The following is a 25,400-nucleotide window of genomic DNA, read 5'->3' on the forward strand; positions in this document are numbered from 1 at the left end:
GACTGGAACGAGGTCTACTTCAGCCAAGCCCAGCTCCCTGGTATCTTGGTGACAGGAAACAGATTACTGCCAAGAGACAGGCATTCAGGGACCGCCCCCACCCCACACACACACCCAAAAAAGGAACAGCTATGCACAGCCAGCACTGCGCAGCACCTAAGGCTTACTTCTCACCCTGCGTAACTGATAACCACCCTGTCTTGAACGTGTGACTCACCAGTATTAACTCCAGAGGAGCCCTCTGCTGCTTTTGTTCCAGAAATACTGCAAATTATTGCAAGTTTGTGAAGGAATGGAAATTGGTCGAAGTGAACTGGCTAATAAGCTGCTCCTTACTCTGTTTCCATACGAAAAGCAAGAAAAAGCAATTAAGAACAAGGAACCTGGACCCACCAGCCCAGAGACGATCGGGCTAGCCCACGAATGGGTCCAGCTAGTGCTTTGTTAGACACAACTGCACATGGACACATTTGTCTCAGGAACAAAGCAGCTGGCATCACCCGTCATCAGCCAAGGCTCCCATCCCACTCCATAACCAAGCCTGAGAAGACTTTGCACCCACAAGGAGCTCTTGTCCCCGAACTGCTAAATCATTTTTCAATTTATATAGTAATGGGCTGTCACTGGGGTCATCTTCCCAGCTATCTGTTCCGGTGGTGGCTTTGCAAGAAGAGATTTGATCATTCCTGGCAGTAAAGTCAGTGCTCCAAGCAAGGCGTGAAATGACAAACAGGCACATGTGCAGCAAAGACACCCGGGTGGATTCACTGGCAACGATGATGCCCGGGCACATCCCTTAATAAAAATCTCATCTTCCTCTAACCACCCAGGAAATCGTACCTTTAAAATCAGAGAGGCCAGTTAGAGGGGAAGTTAGAGGGGACCATGAGAGGGACTGTCTCAGCTCTCAGCTGTGCTCCAGCTGATGCCTATGACTGAGACGGCAGCTTTGCTAAGTGTCATGAGAGGTGTTTATAATCGTCTACAGGGGCACCTGCAACGGTGTGTGAGCGGGGACTAGGTTGCGGGGTTCCAGAAGCAGAGAAGGTGGAAAGTGGAGATGGTGTGAAAACTGAAGTGGGTTAGGGGTCTTCAACAAAGAGGCCAAGTGTTCCAGGTGGTCTGTGCAAGCTAGAGAATGCTAAGGAGCCTACTTCTGGGACCGGAATTAGCAGCCAACCTCTCAAATAGAAAATATATTCATGGTCAAAAAGGGAGCAAACAGGATATCCATGAATGGAGCCCAGCCAATGGCTGGAGGCACAGAATCAAAGACCCTCCCCAAGAAGGGGCACTAGCAGGGGCTGCACTCAGATCCAGCAAGGAACTAGGACGCAGAAGGGAAACTGAGACAGGTACCCTGGGCTACAGATGAGGGAAGACTGCAGCTCAGGACATGACAACAGTGTCTGGCATAAAGTAAGTATTGATAGTTAACAATGCTGCTCAAGTCAGAATCTGTCATATATTATATACTTTTTTATTAAGATATAGATAAAAGGCCAAGGCTTAAGGGTCAGTGAATTTTTATCTATATGTACACCCATGTAACCACAACTCAGATCAAGATATATACATTTCTTGGGAGTTCCCTGGTGATCCAGTGGTTAGGACTGGGCACTTTTCACTGCCGGGGCCCAGGTTCAATCCCTGGTCAGGGAACTAAGATCCCACAAGCCACACGGCACAGCCAAAAAAAAAAATATGTACACTTCCAGATATAGCATGCTGCCCCCAAAATTTCTCATGCCCATTCTCAGTCACAAAGGAAACACTTTACTGACTTCTACACCATAGATTAATTTTCCTTCCTTGTTGTTGAACTTCATTTAAGTGGTATCGTACAGTATCTACTCATTGATACTAGTTTTTTTCTTTCAACATGACATCTGATATCCATCCATGTCATTGCATGTAATGGTAGTCATTCTTTGTCATTACTGTGTAGTATTCCAACGCATGAATACTTTATAGTTTACATATCCATTCTATGTTGATAGACATCTGGCTATTGTGAATCATGCTGCTATGAACATACTCACAGTTGTCTTTGCCACTGGTGTATGGTGGACATATGTCCTCATTTTTCTCAGGTATGTAGCCAGGTCTGGAATTGTTGGCTCAAGGGGTAAGCATATGCTTAGCTTTAGCGGATACAGATTTGCTGTTGTACTTTGCAATTTGTAGCCATGTCTACACAACACGTGCCCTCTGTTATGTGTTCTCAGTGAATTGACCCTTTAATCATTCTGTAATGTTCCTCTCTGTCTCTGGTAATTTTCTTTATTCTGAAGTTTACTTTATCTTATATTAATATAGCATTTCTCAACCTGGCCCAAAAAAAATCTAATTGTCATGGGTGACAATTATTAGGAAGAGGCACTCTCACACATTGTGGTGGAGAAATATGATAACAAACCACCTGAGATGACAAATTTTGTAGTATCTACTGAAAAATGTACATACATGCCTATTGACCCAGTGATTTTAATTACAGGAATCTATCCCTCAAAAAAAATAATTACACACGTGCAAAAAAAAGCTGAATGTAGAAGGATGCTGATTGCAGCATTGTTCATAACAGTGAAAAAATAGAAACAACCTGCATTGCCATCAATAAGGAAAATGGCTCAATTGACTATGTTGTATCATATTATGGAAAAGCAATGCAGCAAGTAAAATAACGAGGCCAGTCTCTGTACACGACCATGAATAGATGTCCAAGACCATTTGAGAGGAAAACAAAAGTTGAAGAATGATAAGCATGGTATACTATTTATATTTTTAAACTACACAACAGTATTACACGTTCAATGTCACGTGTGTGTGTGTGTGTGTGTGTGTATGTGTGTGTAGTGACTACATATAGAAAAGGCTTGAAAAATAAATACCAAAGTGGGGGTAGGAATTGGGGTAGGGGTCCTGAGATTAGGGTGGAAGGTCAAAAAGAACTTTAGCCTAATCTATACTGTTTTATTTTTACAAGGAGAAAGTTTATATGAATTACTGCTGTAATTAAAAATTAATAAATAGGACCAATGTTAATTTCTTAGTTAGACAAATACACCACGGTAATGTAAGCTGTTAACATTAAGAGAAACTGGGTGACTGGTATACAAGAACCCTCTGTATTATCTTTGCAACTTTTCTGTAAACTAAAAGTAAAAAGTTTATTTAGAAAAACTTAAGATAATTGATTGAAATACAAAAAAAGAAAGCATAAATAAATTAACAAGGTATTTGTATTATAGATTACTATGTAGCCATAAAATATAAATCAATAAAATAATATTCTGCCATGGAATGATCCCCAAGACATATAATCAAGAGGAAAAAAAAAGTCAGGTCTCAGAACAATGCCTATGGTACAATCTCAGTTATGTGCAAAATTAATAGAGTCTGTGAACATGCCTGGTATGCAGATGAATAGAAAACAGCATGAGAGTCCATATTCTAAACCAAGGGTGGGCAAACTGCTGTAAGAGCTGGATAGCAAATATTTTCAGCTTTGTGGGCCATCCTGTCTTTGTCACAACTATTCAGCTCTGCCACTGTAGCTTGAAAGCAGCCATAGACAATATGTAACTGAGAAAATTTGGCTGTGTTCCAATAAAACTTTACTTGCATAAACAATTGGAAGAATAGATTTGGCCCGTGGGCCATAGTTTTGCCAACCCTTGTCCTAAGCTGTTAGCAGAGTAAGGAGTAAATGGTTTACTGCTAAAATAGTTTACAAAAAAGTATTAATGTATTATTTCTACATTAAAAATATTAATAAACAGAGTGTCCTAATCCAGTGCCTGGCATAAAGAAGTCTTTGATTAAGTTTGCATCCTATCCCCTCTTCTGGCCATCAGCATCCTGCTGCTGACATCCCAGGATGCCTTCATGGTTAACCTGCTAAGTTGTCACAATTACTTGATTCATGCAACCCAGGCTGCCTTTCAGTTTTGAGATTATGAACCAGCTCCCCATGGAGGGAACAAGAAAACAGCAGGTGCCACAGCTCAGTACTAAAATGACCTCGGGCTCCCTCACCTACTTCCCCTTCACAGAAGGCCCAGCCAGGTACAGGAATCTTCCAGAAATCTCCGGGCCCTCTCAGGGAGAACAGCTGAGGAGTGAGCTAATTGGCAACAAGGCTGAGTGACAGTTATGCTCGGGAATGATTTGCAAATCGTATTCTCCTGGAGCTTATTAGAGGACTCATTAAGAGTACAACAGTACATTACTTTCTGAAATTCTGATCTAAGCAGAAAATTAAAATTATCTGCTAAATGACCTAATAAAATTCAATAAAATGTGCTGAGAAAATGAAAGCTGCAATAGATCATCCTGCAGAATTTGGCTAAAAATAATATCTCTTTCCCGTCACCGAGAGGCAGTGCCGTGCCCTTGGTGCAGCCCTGGATGGACCTGGCGTGTGAGTCAGAGCCTCAGTGATCCCACCTGCAGAATGACTCACAGGCAAAGAGGACTGAACTGGATGCCAGCGGGGGGGCTGAGGGCACGTGGACTGTATTCCGTATGCTGAAAGCCCAGCATCCCTGCCACCTCCCCAACGTCCACCCCCTTAAACCCACCTAGTTCAGGCCGCACCCATCATCTGTTGCTTCATCTGCTTCACCATCTAACTGATCTCTGACTGACCACTCCAACTAGGTCTCCATAATTTCTGCCAGAAAACTCCTTCCAAAAGGCAAGTCTGACTTTGTCACACTCCTTAGAACATTTTCAGAAGCAGCCCATTGCTCAAAGATCCAAACTCTTTAGCAGTGATTCTCAAAAGGTGGACCCTAGACCAGCAACATCACCTGGACATTTGTTAGAAATGCAACTTTCCAGCATAAACAAAACAAAAAGACAACCTACAAACTGGGAGGAATTATTTGCAAACGATGTAGCCGACAAGGACTTAATTGCCAAAATATGCAAACAGTTCGTCCAACTCAGTATCAAAAAAACAAACAACTCAATCAAAAATGGGTAGAAGATCTAATTAGACATTTCTCCAAAGAAGACATACAGATGGCCAACAGGCACATGAAAAGAAGCTCAATATTGCTAATTATTAGAGAAATGCAAATCAAAACTACGATGAGATATCACCTCACTCTGGTCAGAATGGCTATCATCAAAAAGTCTGCAAATAATAAGTGCTGGGGAGGGTGTAGAGAAAAGGGAACCCTCCTGCACTGTTGGTGGGAATGTAAATTGGTGCAGCCACTATGGAGAACAATATGGAGGTTCCTTAAAAAACTAAAAACAGAGTTACCATGTGATCCTGCAATCCCACTCCTGGGTATATACCCAGAGAAAACTCTAACCTGAAAACATACATGCACCCCAGTGTTCACTGCAGCACTATTTACAATAGCCAAGACATGGAAGCAACCTCAATGTCCATTGACAGATGAATGGATAAAGAAGGTGTGATATATATACAATGGAATATTACTCAGCCATAAAAAGGAATGAAATATGCCATTTGCAGCAACATGGGTAGACTTAGAGATTATCACACTAAGTGAAGTAAGTCAGAGAAAGACAAATATTATATGATATCACATATGTGGAATCTGAAAAATAACACAAATGAACTTATTTACAAAAGAAACAGACTCACAAACATAGCAAACAAACTTATGGTTACCAAAGAGGAAGGTGGGGGAGGGATAAATCAGGGGTGTGGAATCAACGGATACACACTACTATATATAAGATAGATAAAGGACAAGGATTTACTGTATATCACAGGGAACTATTTCAATATCTTGCAATAACCTATAATGGAAAAGAATCTGAAAAAGAATATATATTTATGTATACTGAATCACTTTGCTGTATACCTGAAACTAACGCAATATTGTAAGTCAATTATGCTTCAATTAAAAAATAAAAAAAGAAAGGAAATGCAAGTTTCCAGGCCCCACCCAGACCTACTAAATCAGAAACTCTCAAGGAGGGGCCCAGCAATCTGAGTTTTCATCTCTAGGCGACGCTGATGCATGCTCAAGTGTGAGAACCACTTCTTTCATAGCATATGACACAAAGAAATTCTGCAGTCTGGCCTTGTTCTTCCTGATTTCTTACCCCTACGTCCCACCCACCCCGCCTTCCACCTATACCCAGCCATGTAGCCTTCTACCCCATCCAAAGAGACTGCAGGTTTGTACGTGCCGCTCCCTCTGTTGGGAAGGTCTCCCCCTTTTGCTTGGTGAGCATCACATCCTTCAAAGATCCAGCATGAAAATGTCCATTTATATTCCCATTTGAACGGCCGACCTTCTACCTTGCTTGCATCATTCTCCAAGTTTGCTGTTCAGCTGGTCAGAAGAACAGCCTTTCCTGGGAGCTCGGGGCGGTCATTTTCATCAGTCCCCACTGAGTTTTCTGTTTCCTTCATGTCTGTCTAGAGACTGGCTGCTCTGCTTAACTGTGAGGAACTGGGGGTGAGGCAGGGGGAGACGGGGACAAAAACAGGATCTTCTCGGTACCTCGCATGGAGCCTGGAAGGGAGTTAGTGCTTAGAAAACACTTGCATAGAAAAGAATCTTATCAACTTGAGTGTTGTGGGGAAAGCCTCTCAAAATCACTCCAATTCACAAACACATTTGGTTCTACATGCTCCCAGAGAGACAAAGATATTCAAAACAGCAAGTCCCCTCTCTCCTCCAATGGAAGGGTAGCTGTTCAGCTCCAAGCATTGCATACAAAAGATCAAGCTCACATGTGTTTTTAGCATAAGCTAACAGTTCACTTAGCTGGAAAAGATGTGGGTACAGAGGTGTTGCCAAGCAGTACAGGCAGGATTTGCAGCAGCTAGCAGAGGCCCAAAGGTTTGGCAGCCATCCCTTCTGGGTTTAGTGAAGCGTAGGTGATATACTTATCAACATAAGACACATCTGCACTCATTCAGCCTAATGAGAATCAAAATCAACTCTAACTGGAAACATCTAAACCCATTAATCCTGTAATCTCTTTTAAAAACTAACGGCTCTCCTGGAGAACATATCTGGGCCATGAACCCCCAAATCTTTGAATGTACCAGCCCCAAACTCTGAAATGTGGTACCCCAAGAAATGACCCCAGGGAAGCCATGGGGACTTAACACCAATCTAAGAACCGAGGAAGAAGCTTTCAAAGCCACCCACCTGAACTTCCCGTTGATGCTGAGCGCTCCCTGGCTACATCCTTGACAAACTGTGGGAGCCAAGGCTCACCACCCTCCAAAAAGTAACTCAAGGTTTGGTGTTGGGTCCTGAATATCCTAGAATGTCACATCTTTACGATATTTAAGGAGACACTTTATATATCATCTGACTCCGTGGCTACGGACCCAGAGATCCCTGAGCTACTGTCCAAGAGCTCAGAAAGACCAAAGAAAATCATATACTTGCCAAAAATAGAGTAAACCAGGCTGTTATTTAATTACACATTATATATCTGGGGAAAAAAATAATCTCGCAAAACATGATGTCCACCAAAGAAAAGCTGATTGAAGGAGACGCATTGTGTTGAAAAGATGCATCACCAAGGATCTAGTTTAACTTGTCTCCTTTTAGCAATAAGGAAAGTGAGGTCCGGAGAGAGGAGGTGACTTGCCCAACGCTCGCAGCTACATTTAGTAGCAAGTAGCAAGAACTCAGGTCTCGGGACTTCCCTGGAGGTCCAGTGGTTAAGACTTCGCTTTCCAATGCAGGGGGTGTGGGTTCAATCCCTGGTTGGGGAGCTAAGATCCCACGTGCCTCACGGCCAAAAACCCAAAACATAAAACAGTAGCAATATTGTAACAAATTCAATAAAGACTTTAAAAATGGTCCACATAAAAAATGTGTATACATTAAAAAAAAAAAAGAACTCAGGTCTCTTATCTCCTAGCCTGGTGCTTTTTCAACACCATATCCGTTGTCATTCATAACGTTAGTGAGCCCATAGGAGAGCAGTTCTCAAAGTGTGGTCCCTGGACCAGCAGCGTCAGCATCCCCTGGGAACTTGCTAGAAACTCAAATTTTGGGATCCATCCCAGACTTGCTGAATTAGAAATTCTGGGGATGTGACCCGAGAATTCGTGTTTTTAGCAACTCCTCCAGGCAATTCTGACACACTGAAAAATTAGAACCACTGCCATAAGGAAAGGATACTTTCATCCCCTGATGTTTTTCTCAATCTAGCTTGAAGAGAATGCCTTGTCTCAGTGTTAGATGAACAAATCATAGATTATAGCCAGCAGCCACCTTGGAAGCTTAGTCCAAACTGCTCCCTGCACACAAGTCCTCTCTATTGCATACCTGATAGATGGCTATCCATCTTTGGCCAGATGCCCCCAGGACTAGAAACCCATCACCCTTTAAAACTGCCCTTGGAATTCCCTGGCAGTCCAGTGGTTAGGACTCCGTGCTTCCACTGCAGGGGGCACAGGTTCAGTCCCTGGTCCGGGGAACTAAGATCTTGCATGCCATGTGGCATGGCCAAAATAAAAAATAAAAATGCCCTTATCTTATTGTAAAGCTCTTGGGTTAGAAGTTTCTTCCTTATGGTCAACAAAGGTCTGCTCCCTTAACCTCTACCCTCCACCTATATCAGCCCTGCACCCACTGGGTGGCCACACCACCCTGCAAACATGCCTTTCACTGAAGCCTCCATAGCTTCCCAGTCCCATGGAAGAGCAGTCACTGGTAAAGGCTGTTGAGTCTGTGCCCAAATAATCTCCCTTTCTTCTGGGGTGGGGGGAGGGTCTTAAAAGGAAAGTAAGGTCAAGTAGAAAGAAGGAGAGGGAGGAAAGAAAGAAAAAATGAAGGAAGGCAGGAGGGAAAGGAAGATGGAAATGCTTTCCAAATACTCACTTAGTATTTGGCATTTAATTCACAAAACAACACTGTGAGATAGATATTATTCTCCACCACTTTACAGATTAAGGAAGCAAAAGTTTCACAAGGTTAAGCAAATTAACAGTGTTACCTACCCTCTCAGGAGTTCCTCCTCTCAGCGAGACCACCAGCAGCGACTTCCCATTTAGCAGCCTAGTCATTTAATCCCTCACGGAAGGAGAACACCAGGTAATCAGTCTGTTCACCAAAGACCTGGGAACAGTTCTCATTGGGTTAGCTCATGTCACAGGCTCATGCCTGAACCAATCATTATGGCCAGGCGAGTGTAGTGCTTTCATTGGCTAGGCCAGGATCATATGCCCTCGCCTAGTCGGGGGTGGGAGCAGTCTCAGTTAAATAAGGGAGGAGGGTTGCTGTTAGCAGTGGGGGAGGGAAGGAATGCTGAAGAAACAGAAAAAAATAAAGATTTCCACTACGCTTGGGAACAGAAGGGATTCCCATAGACACAGTGAATGTCTCCTTCTTCTGCCTGGTTAAGTGCATTCTGTTTAAAAAGTCATATGAGAGCTTCCCTGGTGGCGCAGTGGTTAAGAATCCGCCTGCCAGTGCAGGGGACGCAGGTTCGAGCCCTGGTCCAGGAAGATCCCACATGCCCCAGAGCAACTAAGCCCGTGCGCCACAACTACCGAAGCCTGCATGCCTAGAGCCTGTGCTCCACAACAAGAGAAGCCACCAGAATGAGAAGCCCGCGCACCACAATGAAGAGTAGCCCCTGCTCGCCACAACTAGAGAAAGCCCGTGTGCAGCAATGGAGACCCATTGCAGCCAATAAATAAATAAATAAATTTATTTTTTTTAAAAAGTCATATGTATGTATAAGCATTCCGTATTGAATTATTAAAGTATTATAATAATAATGGTTAAGGGGACTTCCCTGTTGGTCCAGTGGTTAAGGCTCCGCACTCCCAATGCAGGGGGCCCGGGTTCGATCCCTGGTCAGGGAACTAGATCCCGCATGCTGCAACTAAGACCCAGTGCAGCCTAAATAAATAAATATTGATATTTTAAAAATAATAATAATAATCGTTAAGAATGAGCCAGAAAGGGAAAGTCTTGAGCAGTGGGACATTCCAGCCAGCACAAATGTCCTGCTGGCACCCACAAGCCTGACTGCTCTGTTCCCTTCACGTAGGTGAGTTGACACACATCTCTCCCAGGAGGAAGTTCAGCCTTTGCGGCTCTTTCCCATTTATTCTTCCCATGTCCATAATCACTCTTTGAAACTCATTTTTTTAATTTTCTCAGATATTTCCAGATGCTTCATTGGTTAAAGTTCGTTCACTTGTTCCCAGGATGTTCAACATTGGCTTAGTTATGGCCTCCAGCCCAGCTGGTATTTCACAGGAGGGGCCCGTAATGCACGTTTCTAGCTCAAATGCACATTTTACAGAAACCGCCAGTCCCACCCCAATACCAATCACTCATATCTAGTTACCATATATTTAAAAAGTAATTCACGACTTAGAAAATTTAAAACCACACAGTTCTTAGTATTATGAACACAATTTTACTAACTTTCAGTGACAATCATGTTTAATTTAATCTTAAAACTCCCTCTGGACTTAAATGGAAAACAACATTACAATTCTGGATTCATCTTATGTTTTAAAAAAAATTTCTTGGCATGTTTGTGTTCTGGGTTTCATTTCAGAGCCTCATAACAAATTAACAACTAAAACCCTTATAGGAGACTTATTTAATATTTCCTTTCACTCAAATCAGAAGCTTTTAAAATTCCTACTTAAAATATAGACAAGAGAAGCCACTGAATTCCTTCTCATGACTCCCTCTCATCTCCTTTGCCTCACATTTTCTTTAGACAAATACAAAGAAGAAACAAAGGAGAATGTATCATATTCATTCATTCATTCAACAGATTTTTTTTTCAGAGTAGCCACTGTGTATCAAGCACTGTGCTGGGTTCTGAGTGAATGATAGCAAAACAAATTTCCTCTGCCCTCATGAGGTTTATGGTCTAGTACAGGGGTCGGCAAACAACAGCTGGTAGGTCAAATCAGATCCACCACCTGATTTTGTACAGCCTGCAAGCTAAGGATAGTTTTTAAACTTTGAAATTGTTGAAAAAATCAAAAGAAGAATATTTCAGCACACGAAAATTATATGAAATTCAAATTTCAATGTCTATAAATAAAGTTTTATTGGAACACAGCCATACCCATTCATTTACATACTGCCTTGGCTGCTTTCACACAGTGGCAGAGCTGAAGAGTTACAACAGAGATGACATGCATGTCAAAGACTGAAATATTTACTGCTTGGCCCTTTACAGAAAACGTTGGCCGACCCCTGGTCTAGTGGCAAATGGGAAAGGATGTGAGAAGAGCATGGCTACCTCCTCACTGTGGAAGGAAATCAGTCTCCCAGCTAACAGGTGGAGATGCCATCCACTACACTTATTTTTGCAGTGAGAGGTCCCATAACACTCATTTTTCGGTCAAGGATTTACTGGCTGCTACCCTTCAGCTTTAACCTGACTTCACCATTTGATCAATTTTTTTTTTTTTTTTGCTATTGAGTTGTATGAGTTATTTATATAGTTTGGCTATTATTCCCTCATCAGACATAAAACATATGTCTAAAATATATGCAACTATTTTCTCCCATTCCACGGTGTTGCCTTTTCCTTTTGTTGATTGTTTCTTTTGCTGTGCAGAAGATTTCTAGTTTGATGTAGTTCCACTTACTGATTTTTGCTTTTGTTGCTTGTGCTTTTGGTGTCACATCCAAAATAATCGTTGCCAAGACCAATGTCAAGGAGCTTTTCCCTGTTTTCTTCGAGGGGTTTTATGGTTTCAGGTCTTGTTTAAGTCTTAATCCATTTTGAGTTAATTTTTGCCTGGCTTCACCATTTGAAGGCCACTCCCTTCTTGCCCATTTGCTAATCAACCTTTGAATGCCTCCCCTTCCCCCTCTACCCACACACATCCCCTTTGTCCTTCCAGACCTAACTAAGGGCCACCTATTTCTGGAGATATCTGATCAGGATCTTAGCAACCTGGGGCACTTAGAACAACTCCAGAGGGCACCATTCACATGGAGTTCAGTACACACTATCTTCCTTCTCTGAAATTCTTTGACTTTGGTAATGATGCCATTTAGCACTTACTTGCTACGTGCTTCCTGCCTTATCTTCTTAAAAGAGTAAGTTCTAGCAACTTACCTTACCTGTTGGTATGGCTTCCACAAATGTACAGAGCAGGCACAGTTTCTTTGTTCACTAGTTGTATGGATGAGCAAGCGTGATGTCTGGGATAAGTACTAGTGCAGCTGTGCCAGGCCAATACTGCATGTTGAGCTCTGTGGACACAGCACCTTGACAAAGCCACCATGGTGTCAGCTCAATCCACAGCACTGCAGGATGAGAAATGCAAAAGAGACTGGATTCTGGAGGATTCAACCATATATATGTAACTCACAAGAGCCAAATGCTATTTTATTAATTTCCACTGGGAAATGCAACTGCCAAAAAAAGGAATACTTTTATGTTAGTTGGCCAACACTTTCTGTTTCCTATTGGAAAGTTTTTTAAATGAAAAAATTATCACAAAATTATTTTCCATTGATCCCCACTATGTGCACGATAGATGATGTTGCTTTGATATATTTTCTCTGTTCTTTATGATCACTCTACCATGTATTGGTTATAGGTTCCATGTTAAAGAGAACAATACAACCTACTTGGTAAGGCTGATGACAGATTAAATGAGAGAATGCATGTCAGGTGCTTAACTCAGCAGAGCACATAGCAAAGTGCTTGATAAATGCTCACTGTGGTTCCCATGGATTCCAAAGTTTTGAGAAGGATTTTCTATTATTTGTATAGACAAGAGCAGCTTCCAGTTTAGCCCTATAATAGCATATATCAGACAGCTCCTATTTGCCTCTCCGTGGCTCGTCTCTAACCTCTGCCAGCCCCTTTTGTGACGTCTGTGGTCCTATCAAGAGGCTCCCTTGCCCTCTGGCTACTGGTTGGGTTTGCACAATGGGAAGCACCTGCAGGAATTGGGAGGGAGGGACACCAGTGAGGAAAGGGCATTTCTTTTCCCAGGTCCCTCTGTGCAGAGAGCTGAAAGTGACCACGTCATACCTACTGTCAGGCAACCCTCTCCCGAAAACCCTCTCTGTCTACAGCTGTGGTGACCAGTCCCTCCTTCCTTCTTCCTCCCAATTCCCCCATCCCCCTCTCCCTTTCTAACCCCAGGATACTGCCTATTCTTTCTGATTTCTTCTACACTTTGCCCACACCTTTGGAAATTTTAATTCAAATTACCCAGAGTGTGCTTTTGGCTTCCCACTAAGAACTGACTGATACTTAACACAGAATTTCCCAAAACTTTTGCTGCTAACAGAATCCTTAATGTCTCCATAATTTTTTCATGGGAGTACTAGGCTAACAGGAATACCTAACAATTGTTTATTTTTTAGGTCCAAACAATTTAACAAGATTTATGTCCTAACATAACTAAGTTAATAGCTAATTTTTTAAGTAATGTACATAAATTGATAGAAAAAATACTATTTTTTACTTCATTCTCAAATAACTGTACTTAGTATTGGAATGTGTGTACCTGTTGAGCACTGCACAACTTCTCAAACTTTGGAATGAGACTGGACACCACCATCCTCACTGCTCACTATACACAGTATTTGATTTTTATCACAGCAACTGAAAACCCAGCTTTGCAAAGATATGATGTCATCAAAAGGAATGTAGTACGATCTAATGTTGAAACTGTGGATTACCTTGAGCTGGTCATTAGCATGATGTCCAGAGGATGTCAAGTTTCCCTCAAAGCATTTGAAATATCCCGAGGTACCCTCCTGAGTTTACTGTGGTGCTCTGTGGCATCCTGGTGTACAGTTTGGGAACCATGGTCATAGCATCATTCTCACGCTCTTGGATTCTTGTTTGCTTTTTGAGTAGGAAAGAAAGAGAAAGAGTTGTGGGCAGCTTAACAGGGATTGAATCTGGGAATCTATCTCAGCAGGAAAAAAAGGAAAAGGTTGCAAACAGCTGGATTAGGATCATCAGTATAAAGGATCAACTCCATGACCCCATCCATTAACTTTGGCTTCTCCTAATCCTCCTGCATCTGGCTTTGGCTCTACTCCTGAGAGTAACCCGTCTCCCCCCCATTTGGGGTCAGTAAGGTCCTCTCCTCTATCTGCAGAGAAGCCTGAAATGGCTGCAGCCCCATCCTTCCTCTGCGTCTCCTGTCTCCTGTTGAGAAAAAACAATTTGGCTCTCATAGTCACTGTTCTGAAATTTATTTTTCTCTTGGTCTATTATCTCCTCTGTTCAAAGCCAATGTCTGTTACCTCTTTGCAGCCAACATGGCCAGAGATGAAAGTTTCTGTCATTATTTTCCCTACATAACAAATCAGAGAGCTGCTTTATCCCATTCCTTGAGTGCCTCTGTTTCAAGACTCATTGTTTCTAACTAGCAGAGGCACATATGAATTTCCTCTTTATGTCTTTTCTCTTCCATTCCCTGCAAACGCTTAGCCATTTATTCATTTTTATCAACACAAACATCGGTAACACTTTGGAATAATCGGCTCCACTATGATAGCTCATTTATTATTCATTGCAATAATCTTCAACTCACTCCACATCAATAAAGCGGAAAGGGAAACCAGCTCAGCCCTCCCACGTGTGGGCTGGGTGTGCGCACTCAGGGCTGCCCTGGGTAGCCCTCTGTCCACAGCACAGTCAGGATGCCCAGACCCTGCCTTGGATTTTGTGCCTCCAGGTGCTTTTGGAAAGCAGAATGAAATCAACCAGGTGATTCGAGGCTCATGACAAACCTCTCCATAGATTCCCTGCTGTTTCCTCTAACATGAGGCTGAAAAGAAAGGGGGGTCTTATGTCAAACAGCCTGAGTTTGAACCCCAGCTGTGCTGTTCATTAGTGATGGACTTTAACCAGATGACTTAACCTTTCCGAGCCTTCGTTTCTTCATCTGCAAAATGCAGCTGTTGCTTCCTGCCTCCAAGCCTTGTTAACGATTAAATGGACTAGGTGAACTGCATGGTGCTGGCACACAGTAGGTGCGTTACTATCATTGGAGCCACGAGTCCACCCACACACTGCATCCAGCTTGCAGGCTTCCCAGTGATGGACAGAGGCAGCGAAGTGGTCGTGCGCGTGGACTTTCAAGCCAGACACCGGGTTTATTGGGACATTTCCTCACTTCTCGGGTCAGTGACCTGGTACAAGTTACTTAAACCTCTCTAAGCTTCTATAACCCTCCTGTGTCGAGTTTGTTATGAGGATTAAATGCCTTAGTGCCTGGGAAGTAGTAATACATTGCCTGGGACACACTACATACATAGCAAGTGCTCAATGAGCTCTTTTTACAAACACTGGTAATATTTGCCAAAACTCCAGGCCACACTGGTCTGGTTGTAAAAATGGGTAACAATCTCACCACCTGGCATATTTCTCTTGCTTTGACTGTATGCACTACCAAAGGATATTTAAGCCCTCAAGGTCTCCTTTGTATTGGGGGTGTCCCTGGGAATTACCTACAGTCATCTCGGCTGCCTTCTCCCTCAGCTCTGTCTCTCGCTGCAGAGCGGGATCTGCTGTAGAGACGTCCAAGGCTGGCAAAGCCACTGACACTGACCTCAGCCCTTGGCTTAGAAGCCACACTGTGGCAGAGCCAGGGGGTATGGAAGGTACTCTACAAGGCTAAAGCCACCAGCATAGTACTTTCCACACATGGGACGGTGGCCTCCTGTGCCCTGACCACCAGGCCACAGGCCCCTGAGAGACCCAGCCCTTGCTCCCAGCATCTCCCAGGATTAAGGTAGGCTTCCCCTTTAGAGCTTGCCCGTACTCTGTTTACTCTTCGGCCCCTACCTCTGTTGGGCTGTGCTAACTCCCTGCTAATGTGCCCTGCCCCTCCCAAAAAAATGGGTATCTGTACGAGCAGGACAGACTGCCAGGGTGAGGCACTGGAGAACGGGGAGGGGAAGAAGGACTCAAAACCAGGACAAGGTAGATCACCACAGAAGGAGAGGCATTGACTCCCTTCGCAGGAGGCCACAGCCCCGGCTCTGGCCAGCCTTGCTGGGGTAGGCAGAGGACACCCTGGATGCCTCACAGGCCACGCCCATGTTCAGGTTGCCCAAACCTAGCAGGTGTTTTTGTTAAAAAGAGAAAGAACTGCAGTTTCCTCGGTCCCATCAGGAGATTTGAAGGAAAGGGTGTGTATTTGTTATCTATTGCTGTAACAAATTACCTGAACGCTCAGCAGCTGAAAATAACAAAAACACACTGTCTTACAGTTCCTGTGGGTCAAGAGTCAGGACATGGCCTAGCTGGGTCCTCTTTTCAGGTCCTCTCACAATCGGGCTGCAATCAAACTGCCCACCAGATCATGGCTCACTCATCTGAAGGCTCGAGTGTACAATGAACCACTTCCGGGCTCACTCACCTGGCTGCTGGCTGGAGGCCTCCCTCAGTTCCTTGGACATGGGCTTGTCCACAGGATGGGACATGGTAGCTGACTTCCCTCAGAGCAAGCAAGAGAAAGCAAGCACCCAAGACAAAAGCCACAGCCTTTTTTTTTTTTAACATGTATAATTTACTGGGATTTCTTCTTTTATCCTTCGCATATGTAATAGGTGGTGATATTACCTACTCCACAGAGCAGTGCATGAGAAATAAACACGGTAACTTGAGTGAAGAGCTTAACACATCATAGGTGTTCAATAATGGTTAACTCGGGACTTCCCTGGCTGTCCAGTGGTTAAGATTCTGTGCTTCCACTGCAGGGGGCACGGGCTCGATCCCTGGTCAGGGAACTAAGATCCTGCATGCCACATGACGCAACCAAAAATAATAATAATAATAATGGTTAACTCAATTCCCTTTCCCTAGACACAGGAGGCCTGGCCAGTGAGTCCAGTTCTAGGAAAAATAGCTGGTTGCTGCCAACCCTAAAGACTTCTATTTCCCTACGGCACAGTCTTTTTTTCTTTTTTTTTTTTTAATTTTTTTTCTTTTATTTATTTTTTATTTTTTTATTAATTTATTTATTTTTGGCTGTGTTGGGTCTTCGTTTCTGTGCGAGGGCTTTCTCTAGTTGCGGCAAGCGGGGGCCACTCTTCATCACGGTGCGCGGACCTCTCACTATCGCGGCCTCTCTTGTTGCGGAGCACAGGCTCCAGACGCGCAGGCTCAGTAGTTGTGGCTCACGGGCCCAGTTGCTCCGCGGCATGTGGGATCTTCCCAGACCAGGGCTGGAACCCGTGTCCCCTGCATTGGCAGGCAGACTCCCAACCACTGCGCCACCAGGGAAGCCCCGGCACAGTCTTTTTACAGCATAACCTCCGAAGTGACATGCCATCACTTTTGCCACATTCTGTTTGTTAGAAGTGAGTCAGTAGGTCAGTAGATCCAGCCCACACTCAGCAGGAGGGAATTACACAAGAGCATGAACACCAGGAAGCAGAGATCCTCAGGGACCACCTTAAAGGCTGCCTCCCATAAGGATGGTCTACAAAGAGACCAGAAAACGAGAGCCAATAAGAGGCTTTCTCTAGGTGGCCCCATGAAAGAAAAGCAAAATCACACAGAAAGGACACCTGAAGGGAGTTTTTTTGTAGGGAGCAGGAGCGACCTCTAAGACTTCTCAAAGTCCCGATGACATAGTCCCTGATCAGCCAGGACTCTGGCCTCAGACAAAGCTCAGTTCAAATACCAGCCCTGCCACTCCCTAGCTGTGAGCTCTTGGCCATGTTACTTTACCTCTTTTCAGCTTTAATTTCCTCCTGCAAAAAACGGGACTCGGAATAGAGCCTGCCTCGTTGGATCGCTGTTAAGATGAAATAGACACGCTCATGAAGAGATGGGCACAGCACCCTGCACAGAGAAAATATGTAGTGAATAATAATTACTAACGAGCTTTACAAGCAAGAAATTGTTCATTTTGCCTCCCAGATATCCTCCATCACAAGAGGGCAACTTGTAGGGTCGGGGTGTTGTGGCCACTGGAAAAAATCTCTCCTCAACCAAAATTTAATCCGGTGGCCCCTGGCTCCTAAACGAGCATCTTAAGAGATTGACTCGTATAGGTCCCCCACCTGCCCACGGGAAATAAAAGATAGGTGTCGGGGCTTCCCTGGTGGTGCAGTGGTTGAGAATCCGCCTGCCAATGCAGGGGACACGGGTTCGAGCCCTGGTCCGGGAAGATCCCACATGCCACGGAGCAACTGGGCCCGTGAGCCACAACTACTGAGCCTGTGCGTCTGGAGCCTGTGCTCCGCAACAAGAGAGGCCGCGATAGTGAGAGATCTGCGCACCGCGATGAAGAGTGGCCCCCGCTCGCCGCAACTAGAGGAAGCCCTCGCACAGAAACGAAGACCCAACACAGCCAAAATAAATAAATTAATTAATTAATTAAAAAAAAAAAAAGAGCTAGAATCTTCTCCTGCCTTCCCCTGTCCCCACAAACCTCTAAAGTTCCCTTTAAAAAAAAAAAAAGATAGGTGTCTTACTCAGCCTGGGCTGCCGCAACAAAGTACCACAGACTGGGTGGCTTAAAAAATAGAAATTTATTTTCGACCAGTTCTGGACACTAGAACTCTGAGATCAAGGTATTGGCAGGTTTGATCTCTTCTGAGGCTTCTCTCCTTGCCTTGTAGGTGTGTCTTCATCTGTTCTTCCCTTTGAGCTTATTTGTGTCTTAATCTCCTCTTATAAAGACACCAGTCAATGGATTAGGACCCACCTTCATGAACCACATTTTAACTTAATCACCTCTTGAAAGGCCCTAACTCCAAACATAATCACATTTGGAGGTACTAGTGGTCAGAACTTCAACATATGAATCTGGGATTCATATGCTGAATTCCAGATTATAACAATGGGCAAAGCATTTCAAGGTGTGGAGTCCCTGGAGATCACAGCCTTGCTGCAGAATCCCGTGCAATGTTGGCCTGCCTGACTCTATTGCATGAACACAGGACTTGTTCACCTGCCACGGGGATCTCACCTCTACCCGGCCACCAAGGAGGCCCTGGCTATCAACAGCTGTGTCTCGAGTTCTCTCCATTACATGGTCAGCACTCACATTAGGAACAGCGGGAGAAATGCCTGAAGAGCCTCACAGGAGGATGCGAGAAAAACTGTCATCCCCCACCTGATGTGACACTGGTCTACATTCCTCTGCCAGGCTTTCCCAGGAACAGAGAGCACTCCAGGGACAGCAGGTTTGGGACAGACATGGTTTGAATAAGGGAGGCGTCTCCGAGGGTGCAAGGCAAGGCCCCCTGACCACCACCATCTCTACAGGGGGTGAGGAGGTGGCCTCACTGTGCCCAGGGTGGAGAGGTGGGACAGGCAGGCCCCACAGAACTGGGGCTCTTAGGCCATGACAATGCTCTCATCAGTGGGGGGTTAGAAATTGGACGTGATTGCTGCAGTAATTATAATTATGCTGACCTTTGAACAGAGAGCTGGGAGAGGATTTTATAATAAAGCACTGATGAGGCTGAACAAGGAATGAAGAGCTCAGAGAGGAACTTGAAGAGGGTGGGCAGGACTCTGTGTGTGTGTGTCTGTGTGTGTGTGTGTGTGTGTGTGTGTGTGTCTGGGAGATGGTGTTAACAGGTCTGCTTCTTGCCCAAGGGCATTTCTCCCGCAGAGCCAGCCCTTCAAAGAACAGAGACAGGAGCTCACCCGAGATGTAGCCTAGAGCCTCACAGCGCTCCCTGACAAGGAACAGGACGCCCAGCCTGGTGAGATATGCTGGGACTGTCAGCCTCGCGCCAGGGCCTCAGGCTAGCCAAACTCAAGAGGAAGGAGAAAAACATTGATATACTTACCGTGTAGCAGCGCTATTGTGCTTTAACACACTCCAGCTCGGTTTGATCCTCATAACAACCTACGATGTAGGGGCAAGCCCATTTTACAGGTAGGAAAATGAAGCGCAGAAAGGCTAAGTTACTTGCCCAAAGCTATACCACTAGTAAGAGGCAGTGCTGGGATTTGAAGCCAGGCAGCATGGCTTGAAGGCTTGAAGTTTCCACCATCTTAGACTATACTGCTTTCCTTGACTGAGAAACTAGAATGAGTTAGGAATCATGGCAGGTGGAGATCAGGAAACCAGGGATTGGATTCCACAAGCCCTCCAGGGCCACAAGGAGGGGTCTGGGGCAGGACTTCAAATTGCCAGAGGTGGCAGCTGCTGAAGAAGAGGGGTGGGGGAGGCTTGGAGGGTGAGCTAGGATGAGGGCCCCAAATGGGCTCCCCAATCCCCCTCTTTGGCCCATTCACAGGTGCTTCCACCTTCAAGTATATGCCCTCTCCTCTGCTCTGCCCTGGCCCTGGCTTAGCCAGACTTCACTTCCTTTATTCTCAGGGCAGGGCTGCTGGTTATAGCCCCATAGCTTATGTACTGCTCCACACGGTGCCATTCACATCATAGTTTATGTTGTGCCAGTCAACCCTGCTCAGAAGAAAAAGGAGACCGGGGTTGGAGGAGCCCTCAGGAGAAGTCCATTAGCCCTTGCATCAGAGGACCATTTTACCTGTTATACCACGGAGTAAAAAGCAGAGAAATAATCAGGCTTGGTTGACACTCTCAAATGTTGTATAAAAAAGTTATTCATGAATTTATTCACCCAACACATTTATCAAGCTCCTATTATGTGCCTAAAAACAAGGGAGACCCAAATGGCACAATTCTCACCCTCATGGAGCTTGCTAGAACTCCTCGTGGAGCAGGTGAAACTGACATCAGACAATCACATGAATAAATGCAGAATTACAACTGTAGTTAAGGGCAAAGATGGAGGGTTACACTGTAAAATGAGAGCCTGGAAGAGGGAGCTCTGACCTAGCCAGGGGAGTAAGGGAAGGCCTCTCTAAAGCAGTGACACTTAGGTCAAGGTCTGAAGAATGAAGGGGGTCAAGGGAGAAAGATACCACCAAGCAAATGTAAAGTGTGTTCCAAGGTTCTATGGCTAGAGGGAGTGTATTAGTTAGCCATTGCTGTGTAACAAATCACCCCAAAACACAAATGTTGAAAAACATAAGCAGTGATATTGCTCATGGGTCTATGGGTCAGTTGGGCTTGCTCATGTGTCTGCTGTCCACTGCAGGTCATGGAGGTGACTCTGCTGATCTTGATTGGGCTCTCTGACAAGTACGGTGTCAGCTGGCTATAGACTAGTCTAGAATGACTTCAGCCCAGACAGTTGGGTGGGCTTTCATCCACCTTCCACATGGTCTTTCATCCTGCAGCAAGCTCACCCAGGATTAGAGTTAGGCAAAAGGGGTGAATCTTACCAGTGCAGGGTTAGATGCCATCTTCATTTTAAATTTTGATGCTTTGTTCAACACAGATTTATTGTATCCATTTTTATTTTATTCAAATATCCTCTATCTTGATTACTGACACTCTTGTGCATTCTTGTACACTCCTCTGGACGCTCTTGTAAATTTTTCCCCTCACCCTCGTCCCAGCCCTAAAAGAGGGACAATGCTCAGCAGCTACATGGAGGAAGGCAATTATCTCCACTTGAACAGACCCAGGAATTTTCTAGGGGAGGCAAAGCCTGAGGCGTCAGGAGGAAATGGGCAAGTGGACAAGGCAGGGCTCAGCATACCAGGCAAAGGGAACAGTGTGTGCCAAGACTCAGAGACGTGAAACAGCTGAGTCATAAGCTGTGGGGTAAAAAGGTACTGAGCAATTGATTTTGAAAAGGGAGGTAGAGGTCAATTAGCCAAGGCCTCACATGCCCAACTGGCCAGCTCAAACTCTGCCCTGTGTGATTGGGAGGGACAGAGTCTTTGAAGCAGTGAGACGATATCATCAGTGGATTCAATTTATTTAACAAATAAGCACTCTGTGCCAGGTGCTGTTCTAAGCACGTTACAGACATTAACTCATTTGATCATTGCAACAACCCTACGAGGTAGGTCCATCTAGCAGATGAGGAAATGGAGGCACAGAGCCGGTAAGTGGCTTGTCCAAGTTGCCACAATTAATAAGGGGCAGATACAGGATTTCAACCCAGATAGCCTGTCTCTGGAGTTCCCATTCTTAACCAATACACTTTACTACTTCTCTGCCCACTCCTATTTTAGAGAGGTTGATTTGGCCAAAGTATGGATGAACAGGAAGACAGAAATTGAGGGGGCTGGGGGATGAAATGCAGGAGGAGACTGGTGAAGAAGCTGCTTTAGTTGTCCTGGAGGAAGATGTAAGTGACCTGAACTAGGCAGAAACATCATGCAAGAACTCTAGGTGCGTCAACCTCATAGACAAGGGAGAGGCCCAGGGTGATAGCTCAGAGTGGAAAGGCAGGCTGGGAGCCAGCCTTCGGTGGATGGAGCCTGGATGGGGTCAGGGGGAGGGTGGTGAATGGTTCATGAAAGATGACAGCAAAGGGGGTGCCAGATTGCCACGGTAAGGGCTTCAAAGCAAAGGGGCATTTTGCATCGAAAGGAAGAGCCTGGTTTGCAAGTGACAGTAGGAAACCAGGATATTATTGATGTTGCCTTCTGTGACCATGGAAAGCATGGTCTGTGGGAGAAAGAACCCCCTCCACTCAACCAGGCAGCAAGAGCTGCTGCACCCTGGGGAAGAGCCAGGGTCTTGAAAGGCAGGAGACAGACAGAGCATCCTGCAAAGCAAAGAGGGTTTTGCCATGGAAAGGGAAAAGGAGAGCCAGTAATGGGTCATGATGCTCCATAGGAGAATGCAGGGGAAATACAAATGCCCATTAGCCCCCCAACTCAACCAGATGACCAGTGTGCTGGCCCAGCACCAGGCTGGACGGCAGGCACAGGTGACAAAGAGTGGAAGGGCCTTAAAGCTTTTTTAGTCAACACTGCTCACTGTATAGATGAGGTCTTTAGCTCACCTTTGCAGGCCAAGAGATGCTTATTGCAAACACAGAACTCTGCCCAAAGGCTTTTTTCTGGCTGCAGAAGAGTCAATGCCCCCAGAAATTGCCCTCTATCAATGATGGCCTGGAAGTTGGGGAATAAATAACCCAGCTTCCTCGCCCCTAGGGGGAGATAACTGAGGCGTGTCTTCCCCAATATTTCTCAGCAGAATTGTGCCCCAGTTGCTCCGAGGGTAAGCTGCTTGATATTACACTTCATTAAATTCCTACCTCTTTCCTGGTTTACTTTCCCAATCCTTACTGGGGCTTCTGGTGATCACCTCCCAAATAAACTATTTGCACTCAAATCTTTGTCTCTGAGTCTGCTTCAAGGGATATCTAACTTAGACGGGGATGGTAGGGCCCAGAGAGGGGAAGAGATTTGCCATTGGTCACACAGCTTCTCGGTGCAGAGCCATGACCCAAAGCTAGGTCTCCCAACTCCAAGTCCATGAAGGCAGAGATTAAAAGCACAAAATATCTAATCACAAAGGCCTGAATTCAATCACCTGTGTAGATTATATTATTGTCCTTTCTCTACCTTCCCTGTAAGAGAATTAAATACCTCTCCCCATTGTCACTAATTGCAGTACTTCCCTGTGGGAGAAGTAAACTTCCCTGCCCCATTGAAAGAAGGTTTGACCATGGACCTCCTTGGCCAATGAAATCTGAGAAGAAGCAATATATGCCAATGCTGAACAGAAACCTTAACAACTATGGCTGGCTACACCAGCTTTCTCGCTTTTTTTTTCCTCCACCATGATAATAGCATGACCCAAATAGGGGCTACTCTTTCAGTCTAGATCCTGGAATATAGATGGATAGAGTAGGGCAGCTGGTCTACGAGTGGTATAAGATAGGAGTGAAAAAACTTTAATTACTTTAAACCACTGAGATTTTAGGCTCATTTGTTACCACAACATAACAAAAAGCTGACTAATACATTCAACACATATTGGCTATATTACCCAAAGCAAGTAACGAAACCTCTGTGAGCCTTAGTCTCTTCCTCTATTAAAAATTAGACTAGGGCTTCCCTGGTGGTGCAGTGGTTGAGAATCCGCCTGCCAATGCAGGGGACACGGGTTCGAGCCCTGGTCTGGGAAGATCCCACATGCCGCGGAGCAATTGGGCCCGTGAGCCACAACTGCTGAGCCTGTGCATCTGGAGCCTGTGCTCCGCAACAAGAGAGGCCGTGATAGTGAGAGGCCCGCACACCGCGATGAAGAGTGGCCCCCACTCGCCACAACTGGAGAAAGCCCTCGCACAGAAACGAAGACCCAACACAGCCAAAAATAATAAATAAATAAATTTATTTTTAAAAAAAATTTAACTTCGTTATAAAGCAGAAACTAACACACCATTGTAAAGCAATTATACTCCAATAAAGATGTTAAAAATAATAATAAAAGACTAATAATAATAGTATCAGGCATCCCTGGTGGCGCAGTGGTTAAGAATCTGCCTACCAATGCAAGGGACATGGGTTCAAGCCCTGGTCCGGGAAGATCCCACATGCCGCGGGGCAACAAAGCCGGTGTGCCACAACTACTGAGCCTGCGCTCTAGAGCCCGCAAGCTACAACTACTGAAGCCCGTGCGCCTAGAGCCCGTGCTCCGCAACAAGAGAAGCCACCGCAATGAGAAGCCCGCGCACTGCAACGAAGAGTAGCCCCCGCTGGCTGCAACTAGAGAAAGCCCGCGCTCAGCAACGAAGACCCAACGCAGCCAAAATTAAATAAGTAAAATAAATAAATTAAAAAATAATAATGGTATCTACTTAATAGGATTTTTGTGGGAATTACATGAGATAATGTATGAGAACACTTAGTACGGTATCTAGCACAGAGCAAGCATCCAATAAATGTTAACTAATATTATTATCATTGTCGTTATCATTATTATTATTATATTTTTCTCTAACCCACAGAGAGACTTCTTCAGAAAGCAAGTTCTCCTTGGGACTTCCCTGGTGGTCCAGTGGTTAGGACTCTGTGCTTCCACTGCGAGGGGCATGGGTTTGATCCCTGGTCAGGGAACTAAGATCCTACATGCTGTGTGGTGTGGCAAAAAAGAAAGAAAGAAAGAAAGTTCTCCAGAGAAAATATATTGTTCCTGCAGGGCTCGTCCCGGCTTGTGAGTAAAAGGCACTTACTTTCCCCTCCAACTGTCCTGCTCAGAGTGTGTTGCCCTCACCACAGTGCGAAGAGAAATGCCAAGTGAGGTGCTTGCCCACGTCCCAGCAGGCCTGCACACGGGAAACCCATAGCACTTAATGAATACCCATGGAGAGGTCCAGATTAGCCCTGGTTTATTACTCCAAAATGGCAGGGAGTCAGTTATCCATGAGCTATGGCCTCTCCCTGTTGCCATTACAACTTATTTATGAGGCAATTTGCACAGTGTCACGCTGGCTGGCCATTATGCTGCTGTCTGCTAACCACTAGGAGGGTTGCTGAACGCAGAGACAAAATGGTCCTCCCCGTGCCTCTGCTTTGCTAGTGAAAATGAGCCAGTGGTTCTCCCCCAGTGCGGCACATTTGCTCTTCATGGAAGAGAACTCCTTCTCCATCACCAGCCCAGC

The 25,400-nt window shown here is 45.0% G+C and overlaps 1 long non-coding RNA gene across 1 annotated transcript in view; it reads right to left on the minus strand.

Moving 5' to 3' along the window:
- Nucleotides 1–25,400, minus strand: part of LOC133103593 (uncharacterized) — a 330,085-nt gene that overhangs the window by 235,486 nt on the left and 69,199 nt on the right. Inside the window, exons 3-5 of the long non-coding RNA XR_009703328.1 lie at nucleotides 17,671–17,784; nucleotides 13,656–13,824; nucleotides 12,073–12,263 (exon numbers count right to left, since the gene is read on the minus strand). This is a non-coding gene — a long non-coding RNA (uncharacterized LOC133103593). The remainder of the gene's footprint in view (nucleotides 1–12,072; nucleotides 12,264–13,655; nucleotides 13,825–17,670; nucleotides 17,785–25,400) is intronic.

Source organism: Eubalaena glacialis, chromosome 13 (assembly GCF_028564815.1).
Source record: "Eubalaena glacialis isolate mEubGla1 chromosome 13, mEubGla1.1.hap2.+ XY, whole genome shotgun sequence".
Lineage (NCBI taxonomy): Eukaryota > Metazoa > Chordata > Mammalia > Artiodactyla > Balaenidae > Eubalaena > Eubalaena glacialis.